This window comes from Equus przewalskii, chromosome 18, assembly GCF_037783145.1.
Source record: "Equus przewalskii isolate Varuska chromosome 18, EquPr2, whole genome shotgun sequence".
NCBI lineage: Eukaryota > Metazoa > Chordata > Mammalia > Perissodactyla > Equidae > Equus > Equus przewalskii.
In genome coordinates this window covers 26,699,127-26,711,593 of record NC_091848.1, presented here as the reverse complement: position 1 = coordinate 26,711,593, position 12,467 = coordinate 26,699,127, and the positions used below count along the sequence as shown (strand labels likewise).

At 43.0% G+C, this 12,467-nt stretch overlaps 1 protein-coding gene across 31 annotated transcripts in view; it reads right to left on the bottom strand.

Annotated features, from left to right (window-relative positions):
• ST6GAL1 (ST6 beta-galactoside alpha-2,6-sialyltransferase 1) overlaps nucleotides 1-12,467 on the bottom strand; it is a 113,376-nt gene that overhangs the window by 28,519 nt on the left and 72,390 nt on the right. For 2 of the 31 annotated variants that reach the window (XR_011529392.1, XM_008543889.2), the window contains exon 1: nucleotides 10,006-10,098. The exons of 24 other annotated variants lie outside the window; for them this stretch is intronic. The gene's annotated coding sequence lies outside the window, so the exon portion shown is untranslated. Of the gene's footprint in view, nucleotides 1-3,438; nucleotides 3,690-8,663; nucleotides 9,093-10,005; nucleotides 10,099-12,467 lie in introns of those variants that run through there. 5 more of the 31 variants (XR_011529394.1, XM_070583382.1, XR_011529396.1 and 2 more) reach the window with 5 other exon arrangements.

Genomic DNA, 12,467 nt, shown 5'->3' with positions numbered 1-12,467 from the left:
TTGTCTTTTCATATTGTTTGTGGTTTCCTTTGGCTTGTAGAAGCTTTTTAGTCTGATGTAGAAAAAAATACATTTTTAAAAACGTACAAGTGAGAACGAGAAAGAATTTAAAAAGAAATACACTCGATGGTAGAATAATGTGTTTTCATTTTTCATAATTTTTTGTATATTCCAAAATTTCTAAAATGTACATGCATTACTCAGAGTTAGAAAAATATTATAAAAATATAACTTTACAAAGCTACAAATAGAATTCTATATTTGTCGGCTCTTCTTTCTGATGGAATGTAGAAAAATAACAAAGGAAAAGTTTAATAGAGTCAGTTGCATGAAAATTAAACAACTTCTGTACAATGAAAAATACTGTATTAAAAGGTATGGAAAGGGTTAATACAGTAAAAGCCTCCCAAAATAAACAGGCAATCAACATGAATGGACAAATCACAAAATAGAAATTACAATTAACAAGCATATGAAATTATGAATAATCTTGAGAGAAACCCAAAAGAGGTAACTGGAATATTAAGATACTAAATTTATACAATTTACATTAGCCAGCAGTTTTCAAAATGATAATACTTCATTGCTGGACAGACTATAATAAAATTGGTATATTTCAAGGGTATAATATTTCTTATTATGTTAGAAATTAAATTGACCTATTTGGAAAGTAATCAGGCCATAGAATTAAGAGCTAATGACTATTAATCAAGTTATTGTACTTCCAGGAAATAAAACTGAATAAATAATTCAAAGGGAAAAAAGATTCGATGTTTCCATTTCCTCACACGTGAAATGCTTCCCTACCTTACACAGTTGTGGTAAGGATTGAAAGAGGACTAATGGGATAAAGAATGAGTTTCATAAAACAATGTGTACCTGAAAAAAGAAAAATAGTTTTCAATTTCAAAATTATTTATAATGGTGACAAATCTAAGGTTAACAACTAAGCTTCCAGCAATAGGGAAATAGTTAAACTATGGGACATTCACCAGATAGAATATATATATATATAGTTTGTATGAATTTAAGTAGCAATAGGGAAGAAAATGCTTAAAATATTATACCAAAAAAAGTGAAACAGAAAATGTTATCTGTGCATAGATCATTGTGACTAATAGTTATGCATGTCCAAATACCTAGGAAAAAAATGTACACGGTTGAGACCTCAAAACTGATGTTTCCTGATGAGCAAACTGATAAGAGATGAATTCTCACCCTTCAGTTTGACTTCCTTTATTATTCTTCATATGTTAGTTGAGTAATTAAGGCAAAATTGTTGGGGACAGTATTGAAAATACATTTCAACCTCGTGTATCCACTTGACACACAATATTGGGCTGGCCTCGAAGCCTGTCCTAGGAGATGCAGCATTAACAGAACTAAGAGGAGGCCATAATGGCCAGAAACTGGCTTCATCCCATGAATTAGGAAGAAATCCTCCAATACAGACCCAAGGTTCAGGTTGGGGGAATCCCAGCTTTTCACGACTGGGAGGCTGGCATGCAGGCAGGCTCTGGGCCTGACTGACAGGACAAAAGTGAGAAGTGCCATCTGTACTTTGTCAAAAAATGCAGAGCTTGCCTTCTCAATTCAGAGAAGAACTGGCTCCCTGGCAGCCTCCTGGTAGAGTCAGAAAATGTCTCTGATAGCCGTCCCTCTTTTCATGTCCTGTAAGTTCCCCTGGTGGCAGGAGAGTTTGTAGTTATGCATGCATTCATATTATTATTTGATTACCATCTGTCTCCTGCTGAAAACCTAAACTCCATACGTGGGCACTTTGTCAGCCTTCTTCACTACTATCTTCAGTGCCTAGATAGGTGTTCAGCACGTAGTAGGCGCTCTATTTGTTGAATGAATGAATGAGGAGGAGGGTTGCCAGCTTTGAAGAGGTCTATGCTGACCTTAGGCATCATAGATGGAAAAGGGTCTTTCTCAGCATCCTCACAGGGAACAATGTGGACAGTCACCTAACCTTTGGATGATGCCTCTTGCCTGTGAATGCTGGTTCGCTGCTATCCACCCAAGGGATGAGCTGCTAGGGCATGAGACTCTTGTTTGGGTCCAGTGCACATACATCAGAGGAATGCAGCAAACCCAGATCTTCCTCCCTCACATCAACTGCATCTGCCTGGAATAACTTGCCCTCTAAGAAGAGAAAAATCACTCCCACTCTTGCTTTCCGAACATCAACCAGTTTAAACAAAAGTGGTACAAGTGTCGATCTGGATCTATTGTAGGTGGTGAGGGCCTTCCAAAAACAGTCATTGCAGGGCCGGCCCATTGGCACAGTGGTTAAGTTCACATGCTCTGCTTCAGCAGCCTAGGGTTCGCCAGTTCAGATCCCAGGTGCGGATCTATGCACTGCTTATCAAGCCATGCTGTGGCAGGCATCGCACATATAGAGTGGAGGAAGATGGGCATGGATGTTAGCTCAGGGCCAATCTTCCTCAGCAAAAAAAGAGGAGGATTGGTGGTGGATGTTAGCTCAGGGCTAATCTTCCTCAAAAAAAGAAAAAAACAAAAGAAGTCATTGCTGCTCAGGAGATAACAGCAGTGGTGATCTGCAACCAGCTGCAGAAGTGATAACAGAATTCTCAACTCTCTGGGTGAGAAACTTCAGCCATCACGACAATAAAAGCTACCATTTATTTAGTACTAGCTAATTGCTAAGCACTTACTATAGTTTAGGGGTTAAGAGAAGAGCTCTGGAATTAGACTGATCTGGGCAAGAGTCCAAACTCTGCCTCTCCCCAGTGACAGGACCATGAGCAATTTCCTCAACCCACTAAGACTCAGCCTCTTCATCTGTAAAATGGGAATAATAACAGAGCCTATCTGAGAGTAGTATTGTTTAAATAATCAAGTAAGATAACATACCCAAAGGGATTGCAATAGGGCCTACGACAAATATTATCCACATCACTTCATTTACTCTTCACCAGCCCCTACTCTGTGGATACCACTCCTATCACCATTTTACAAACAGGAAAGATGAGAATTTGCCCAGAGTAACTCAGTTGTGGCACTTCAAATGTCCCATGCTCTTTCTTGCCTGTGTAGCCCTGCATGTAAAGTTCCTACTGCATGAAATATCCTTTCCAACCCTGCTCACACAGGGCCACACCCACTCAGCCTCCCCCACCAGCTCAAGTACCCCTGGTCTCTAAAGCCTTTCTTGACCCCACACAGATCGACACGACTCCATAGTGCCTGTTCCAGCTCTCATCAGACTGCATGACATTCATCTGTTTGCAGGTCTGTCCCAACCAACCTGAGAGTCCCTTTAAGTTTCATGATCCCTTGCATCTAGCCAAGCTCTGGGTACTAACTGACAGTCAAGAGCTCAGTCATGTTTGAATGAAAGAATAAAGCTAGCTCTGACATCCCCCTCCCCACTCCCCGTGTTCTTCAACTGTTAGAATCACCCCTACTCACCCATCACCTTCAATTGCTAGAATCCCTTTTGCAGCACTGTCATTGCAGAAGTTCATTTTGTCTGCGAGACACACTCAGTGACAGGAAATCCACCACCTCGCTAGGTCACGCACAGCAGTATGAGCAGCTCTGCTTCTTAGAAAGGTCTTAAAATGAAGAGAAGTCAACCTCCCCGTAAAAATAAACCCAGTGGTTTAGGTTCTGCTCTGTGGAGCCACAAAGACTCAGAATGAGAACCACTAAGATGTCTTGAGCCTATAATCAGGGCTGTGATTCATTGACTCCTTTCGTCTTCATAGCAACCCTGTGTAGACTAGTACCTAATACCCTCCTTGTTGCTGTCATCTTCTCCTCCACCCAGAACATTCTTCTTCATTCCTTGAATAGTTTAGCTCCTGGCTCACTATAATTCTCTTCAACACTATTTTGTCATAACTCTTGGTGATATTAACATCCATCTACAGAACCATTCTGGTCCCCTGGTCTCTCAGTTCTTTGATCTCCTCTACTCCAATGATTGTGACCACAGCCACTCACTCCCAAGGTCCTATCTCTGATTTTGTCATTTCCAAAAAATATACCCCCTCCGTAGTCTTGATTTCAGGCATCCCCTCTCTAATCACCACTCCTATCTTTGCAGCTTAATCCAATTCGTACCCAACTCCAACAATCTTCTGTGGTTGAGCCTATCACATACTCACTGTCTCTCACTTCTTTCATTTCCTCACTTCCCTTTCTACCCAGCTTAAATTCCATGGGCAATCGTTAAATTGACCTCTCTCATTACACTTGGTTGGATAAACCACAAGCCTGGTTAAATCCAACTCTCTGCCTTACTCCACACCTGTAAGCATGCAGTAGAACATGGCTAGAGAAAAATCACACAACGATGCTTACTGATTTCACTTCAAGTTCATGATCACTAACTGCAAGTATCTCCTTAATGCTTCCCAACAATCATATGCTACTTTTCCAGTCAATTCATCTGCCACTCTCCTAGAGGACTATCTGACTTCCTCTCCATGAGAACCCCCCTCATCCTCACCCTTCCCTGATGAACTTGCTACTTATTCACAGAAAAAAAGGAAGCTACCAGAATAGAACTTCCGCACACATGCCACCTACCACAGCTACCCACCGTACCTCCATTTACACCCAAATGATCTCTTGTTCCTGTGGATGAATTGGCTACATCCAACACTTGGAATATCCAACATTTGTCCCCTGGATCCCACGCACTCTTATCCACTTAAGGACATTCATCTAGAAAATCTCTCCTTTTTCTTCTGTATCAATAGGTATCCCTCTCTCAAAGATCATGCCCATCAGCATACAGACACGCTAGTAGTTCCCCTACCTTAAAAAAAACTTTCTTGATTGAGGCAACCCCCACTTGACCCTGATCGGTCTTAGCATCACTAATAGCAGGACACCTAGACAGTGTGTGCCTTCTGATGTGAGGCAATATGAAGCACACAGTACACCTTATGAAAAATTCTTTCCCAAAATGTTTAACCTGTGTGTGATCAAGCCTTTATATGCAATTTCAGTTTTTAGGAAATACAGGAATAAGAAGATCAGGTTAAATGACACCATATAGAAGTTACCAGATAAATCCAGAAAGCAGGCCATTCTACAGGACAAGTGAACTAGTTTAATCAACAAGTCAATGGGCATGAAAAACAAATGGCTTAAAAGACATCACAATCATATCCGATATGTAGACCTTGCTTGAATCTTGGTTTGAAGAAAACATCATTGGAGACAAATGGAGATATCTGAATACAGATTGGGTTTTATGTGATATTAAGAGTCATTGTTAACTTTGTTAGGTATAATAATAGTATTATTCTGATTATATATGCAGTTATGTTTAAAAAAAAAGTCCTATGCATGTGAAGTAGTTACAGATGAAATCTACTTTAAAATACGTTAGCCAAAAAATAGATAAAGCAAATATGAAAAGACGCAATGTCATTTTTTCAAATATATTCATATTAAGCTATGTAAGGAACAAGACAGATTCGCAGATGCTCCTTAGACAATATTGTTTGGGAGTGGGGAGAGCATGGAAGAGCTGGAGAAAAGTTACAGTAGACAATCGTTTCTGTTTTACTGAAGGAATTAACTGAAAACGATATATGACTTTACAAAAGTCACATATTTAACCATTGCATGAATTCTAAATAAACTGCATGTCCCTGTCCCTCCTGCAAAACCTCCTGACCTCATTTCACCTTCCAGCTCCTGCTTTTCCTTCCTTGACCGTAAAACTCCTTGAAAGAACTGTCTATAGTCACTGTTTCCAATGTCCCTCTTCCCATTCTCACTTGAACCTACTCCATCAGGCCTGCCTCCCCCATCTCTGTGAAATGGCTCTTGTCTATGTCACCAAAGACCTCCTTGTCCTCCAAGTTGCCAATCAAATGGTCAGTACGCAGTCTTCATCTTCTTCAGCCCTTCAGCAGGATTTTACGCAGTGGGTCACTTCCTCCTCCTGGCTTCCACCACCTGGTTTTCCTCCACCTTACTGGTCACTCCTTCTCAGTAGTCTCCGTTGCTGGTGCCACCCTATCTCCCCACCTCTATATACTGAAGTGCCCCTAGGTTCTGTACCTTGTTCTGTCTACACTCACTCTCTATTGGTTGTGAGCACCTTGTGGTCTGTTCCTCCTCTACCCAGCCTGGAGTCTGCCCTCAACATATCTTTGTTGAAGTGCACTAAAATCAGTTCAGAAAGCAGGTTCTCTCAGTGAATTTCTATGGAAAGGAAGTCCTCAATAATTTACAAACAAACCAACCAACATAGGGTGGGATGGAAGTGTATAGAACAAAACACTGCACTCACTTCACTATTCACCCTGTCATCTGTTATCTACAGAAGGGAGGCAGAATTGCAGGGAGCAATGATGATCAGACTTAGAGCACATCAGAATTATTACAATTACTTGTTAAAATGCAGATTCTTGAATTCTACCTCAATCATTCCAATCCTAGTAGTCTGGATTGGGGCTCAGAAATCTGCATTTAGCAAGCACCATAAGTAATTTTGATGCAAGTGGCCCCATCTATATACCATGCCTGAGAAACAGTTAGCTTAGGACACTACCACTCAAGTTGATGAGGATTATTTTAGGCTGGTTACTTTTAAAACTGCAGATGAGAAGGGGGCTGGTTACTTTTAATAAAAGCAACTCTGAGGAGTGGAGTTTGCTTGCCCTTTGTTGGGAAACATTTACATTTGAAAGGGAAATCTCCATCCGTAAAGATGCCTCACTCTCTGTGTCAGGAAGAAGGGGGATGACCTTATCTCTAGAAACTCTTAATCAATGCCAAAGGCAAGAACTTAAGTTGTTTACTGTCTGGCAACCTCATGTAACTGAGCTCCCCCCTCAACATCCTCCTTTGTCTTTAGCTGAAGATAACATTTAAGAGGTGACTTCTGCCATTTACTCAATCGGTTTGATTCTTATCTAAAAGTTATAGGACCCCCCAATAACCAGAACCTACAGGCACTGATATCATTTTAACAACTCTTTTTACATATTCTTTCCTTTGTCTTGTAAAGAGATAACTCACATACCTATGCCTTAAATTTAGCCTTACTCTCCACCCATGTTCACAGCAGCAGTGGTGGCAGCGGCAGCTCTTCCTGCCCATGGGTCCTGTCCCCCTGCTATTCCACACTACTCTCTAAATAAAAGAGGACTACTGCCAGACCTTGAGAGTCCAAGAAATCTTTCTTTCGACTCCTCGGCTCACCGACCCCGCATCAAAGTGAGATTTGCAGACAAGTGTTGGTCTGAGGAAGCTTTATCGAGGTTCAGGAGGAGAAAAGTAGAGAAATTTAGTGTAAGCAACAGTTACAGTAATTTGAAAGAGTAATTTTATGCCTGTGGAATCTAATAACTTGTAAAATGGGGCTTGTATTTTGAATGTCCTTTTTTTCATTTCATTATTCTAATAATCTATTTTTATTGTATTTTAAAAGCTATTGATGTGTGAGAGGTTGGAAAAAAGCCTGATTTCACCACCAATTGTTCAAGAAACCCTGGCTTTGGAGAAAAAGTTCAGGGTGTGTCATCACAAAAGCCCAGATTCAAATCCTGGCTTTTCTATCAGTGATATGATGTTAGGCCAGTTGGTCAACTTCTGTGAGCTCTGTGTCTTCATCTGTAAAGTATGGATAATAATATTTTTAACATTTGCCTCCACAGGGGTGTGGTGACAATTTAATGATAAACTTTATCACTTTGTTTTGGCTAATAATTATTGAGCTTTTACCATGTGCTAGGTACTTTATACAGGGTAAAGCTCCCGTAATTCAGTAAAGTTCATTTAATTCCCAGAGCAACAATAGTGCCAGAGGCAAGTCCGGCTACCAGCCACCTCCTACAGTCCCAGGTGGAGCTGGTTCAGGCTGCTGTCTGACTCAGCATCCCAGCTCCTAGACTCTGAGCTCTATCAGTGGGCGCCAGCATAGGTCAAAATGTTAATAGTTACGTCAAAACATTTCTGACAAGTTATGATTTGCTTAAAAGGGCAGCAAAAATCAGAAACGTGATAAGCAACAGGAAACCAACTTGTAGTTGATGAACGTAAGAAGCAAGTGATAGAAAGCCATGCTAGATTTAAGCTCCCAAAAAGCTGCTGTATTTGCAAGTGTTTACCCGAGGACAAGCCCAGCTGACAGCCTGATGGTGGGGAGGGGGAATCCTGCCCAAATCAAAGCCCTGAAGATAAAGGGACTTTCATTCCTGCCTGCCCCAACTATTCCAGTCCAGGCTGCAAAAAGGGTCTCTTAACAGAGATTAGATCTTTTCCCAGCTAGACAGGCACTGATGGAGAAGATTATGAAGTCCTCGGAAACGCCTGAGTACATTTCCCTGAGGTTTTCTAAAAGCATGGAGAACAGGATGGGGGTGGGGGGGTGCAGCGCTGAGGCTCTACCACAGACAGGGCAGCTGCTCTGTGGTCCCTGACCAGAGCCAGCTGCTCTGAACTCAGGATTCACGGAGCCATGGCAAGGGAAATCACAGGCCATCTGCCACTGTCTTCAACCTTGCACCTTCAGTGGATACATATTTGTAGAAATATTTGCCTTCCTATTTGATGGGCACCTGGCAGAAGGTAGGCACTTCACACCCCATCAGCTCCCTTTCTGTACAATGCCCACTCCCAGTACAAGCAGTAGAAGCCCCAGCCGGCATCTCCCCCAATCTTACCACACTAAAGACCACTCTGCACGCCACTCCATCAGTCAGGGGTGAGCAGAGGAGGAAGGAGCAAAAAGGGCTTCTAAGGAGGGTTGAATAAACACTGCACCCCTCCCAAACAACAGGCACGCCCCTCTTTCCTCCACACTGCAACCCCAACAGAGAAGTAGAGAGAAAAGCAATAGCCCTCTCTCTTCCTCAGGAAGAGGAACTATCTCACCTCCTCCTAATCTTTGAAAAAGAGCACTCTGCTTCGCAGCCCGGGGTTCGCCGGTTTGGATCCCGGGTGTGGACATATGCACAGCTCATCAAGCCATGCTGTGGCAGGTGTCCCACATATAAAGTAGAGGAAGATGGGCATGGATGTTAGCTCAGGGCCAGTCTTCCTCAGCAAAAAGAGGAGGATCGGCAGCAGATGTTAGCCCACGGCTCATCTTCCTTAAAAAAATAAATAAAAATAAAAAAGAATCAAGTATTTACTATGGAAGTTTTTACACATACGGAAAGGTATAGGAATAACATAATGAACCTCCACGTTTTCATAACCCAGCTTCAAAGATTATCAACATTTGCCTACCTCGTTTTATCTATCCCTCACCCCCTTTTTTCTCCAGGAGTAATTTAAAGCAAAGGCCAGACTTCCCATCAGGTCCCCCGACTAACTCTTCTCAACTGGGGTCCCAGAAGAAAATTAAGCCCTAAGGTCCTAAAACATCAATTTATGGAATAAATTAACCTAGCTCCTTGGCATCTGGAATGGTATTAGCTGGGGACCATCCTTGGCAGGGCTGAGAACAGAAACCCTCAAATCATTTTCTATGGAGCTTAAATCTCTATAATACACCCCCACACACACACACACACACACACACACACAAACACAAATATTGAGTTCTGCCAGAGAATATATGAGAATATATATATACACGACCACAATGCCATTATCACCAAGCCACTTTCAAATTTCTGCCAATTCTCTCAAAAAAGTCTTTTATGTTCAATCCCTTGGAGGCTCAGGGAGGTTATAGGATTCACCCACAAGCACCCCACTGTTAAGAGGCAGAGCCAGGATCTCAACTCAGATTTGACTCAAGGCCAACAGGCCAAGAAAACCTAAATGCAGCCCCCCAGTGCTGACGAGACGAGGGCTAAGACTGAGATGAGGAAGACCCTCAGACAAGGCCCAGTCTGGAAAAGAAGGGCTAGTTTCATGAGAACCCAGCTTTGGAGTCAGATGAATCTAGATTTAGATCCCAGTTTCATTACTCATCACTGTGTGATCTTAGGCAAATGACATGAGTGCGCCGGACTTCAGTTTCCTCATCTGTAAAACGTGTGCAAAACCACCTACCTCACAGGATTGCTGTAAAGGTTGGATGTAAGGAGCGTGCAGTGCCTGGCACATGGCGGGGACTTTTATATGGTGACTTGTAAACCTGCACCTGGCAGGAGGGAAGGAGGGACAGGAGGATGGGGCCTGGCTGTGGGTGGAGGAAGTCTTCATTTCTGAGAGTGGGAGATGACCTTTCCGGGAGTGTCACAAGTCAATATTTGTCTTTGGTTAAACATGAGACCTTGAAGTTCGTCTCAACAAAACCAGTATCTGCCGCTTTCAGTGTTAACTATTTCAAACACTGCTCCACGGCAAAGAGAGCCTGAATTTGGGACCCTCACGTGACTCAGAAACGAAAGGGTGTTACTGGGAAGGCTGAACTCACAGCAAAGCCTGAAACCAGTGCACAGATGCGAGGTGCCCCAGCTCTCCAGCCAGATCACTGTGTGTCCTGGGAAGTCAATTCTCCTCTGTGAGCCTCTGTGTCCTCACAGTAAAAAGGGCTTAATAGTCCTTACTTCACAGGGGTGTGGTGAAGCACAAGGAAATAATCCATGAGAAGGAGCTTGAAAGCTATGCAGATGAAACATTTGTTATTTTAAATTTCTCCAAGACAGTGGTATGACTTCATCACCCCTATAAAGCCATAGGAAATAGAGCTTGTGGATGAAGTACCCTCCCATTTGAAAGAGGAAAAGGAAACACTTTGACAAACTTTTACTTAAGACACTAAAGGTTTCTTCTACTAGTGTCATTGTCATTCAATAATGAATTGAGCCTGTATAAGAATCATTTCTCTATGATCATCAAGATGAAAACACAAAATCGTTGAATTCTCTCAGAGCTTATACACACTCCTGACAGCCTTCTGCAGATGCTCAGGGAGAAGTGCTGCCCTCAGAGGGTTCACACCCTGAGAGAAGGAAGTCAGTAGACCCAAATTCTCACAATAAAGCCTGCTGACTTTTCTCTGGATTTTCCCTCAACTTAGAAAACAGGCCACACTCACTCCACCTCCCAGCACCACTCTGAGGTCTCCTGCAACTGGAAGGTGCCCAGAGAAGAAAACAGGAGATCAGTGAAGTGGTCCCAGAGCGAAACCAGGGCAGGCTGATAGCACTGAGACCTGGGGACCCAATCTTGATTTCAGGAGAATAATTCTCTGCCCATTCAGCTGCAGTAAATAGGGAAAAAAATACTGTGGTCTCTGTCTTGGTAGGGAAAAACAGGTTATTCAGAGCCACAGCTTCCTTTTCTGTTTCAGCTGTTGTTAGCCTTCTGGAAGGGGGGTGTGTGTGTAGCAAGAACATGTCCAACTTAGGGGTTCTGGGCCTGGGCACAGAGGAAGGGAGGAAGATGGGGGGCCGAGGGAGGGGCCATGAGTTGAGGCAGAGGCCTCAGCTTGGCTGAGCTGCCCTGGAAAGATCATGTTTAGGTCTGAGTTCTGCTCCAAAGATTAAGGTGAGACACTGCCAAACAAAACCACCTGAAGTTCACCCCGGTCCTCTGAGCCAAGCACGGCAAGGTGCATTTCCACTGAATTAGATAGTAGAAGATAAAAACGACGACAAACACACACATGGCAACAGAGGTTGGATTGGTGGTTACCACAGGGGAAGGGGGGAGGGGGGAGGGTAAAAGGGGTGATTAGGCTCACATGAGTGGTGATAGACTACAATTAGTTTTTGGGTGGTGAGCACGATGTAATCTACACAGAATTCTAAATATATTATGATGTGCATCTGAAAGCTATATAACGTTATAATCCAATGTTACTGCAATAAAAAATAAAAATTAAAAAAAATAGATAAATACTATTAGCAGTCAGAATCCATTCCCCCAAGATCACCCAATTCCCCAAGATGCATTTCCTGGCTTATGATAGCTGCCTCCATGGCCCAGCAGTGACTGAAAGACTGCCCAACAGGGGGTCTCATGAAGGATGACGGTAAGGAGGCAGCCACCCAAACATGAGCAGCAATTCCTGCAGGGGGCCTTCCCTGTGCAGGGGATGAGGCCGGTGGGACCCAGCTCTGCGCTCCTTGATGCCTCTACGCAGGACAGCAGCTTTTATATCCTAAGCCTCAGGTTACCAAGGACAACAAAGGCTACAGTCTTCACTGACCACTGTGCCACTGACCACTTCATTGACCACTGTGCACCAGGATTTTTTCCCATAAATCTCTCTTACTTCACACTCATGGAGGCCAGTAGGACTGCTCTGTTTCATCAATGAAAACATCTGAGGCTCAGAGAAGTTAAGGTTGCACAAAGTCAGGAGTAAGTGGCAGAGCCAGGATTTGAACCCAGGGCTCCCCGTGTCTGCGTTTGCCTCTCATCTTCAAAATGGAGAATGGAGAGGGGACAATCAATGTCTTTTCTTCTACTCTTCTCCCCTACTTTCTTCCTAAAAGGTGGGGGACCAATTCAATGGCAGGCTGGGGATTCAATGTCACTTGGAAATCAAAGAAAAAAACATT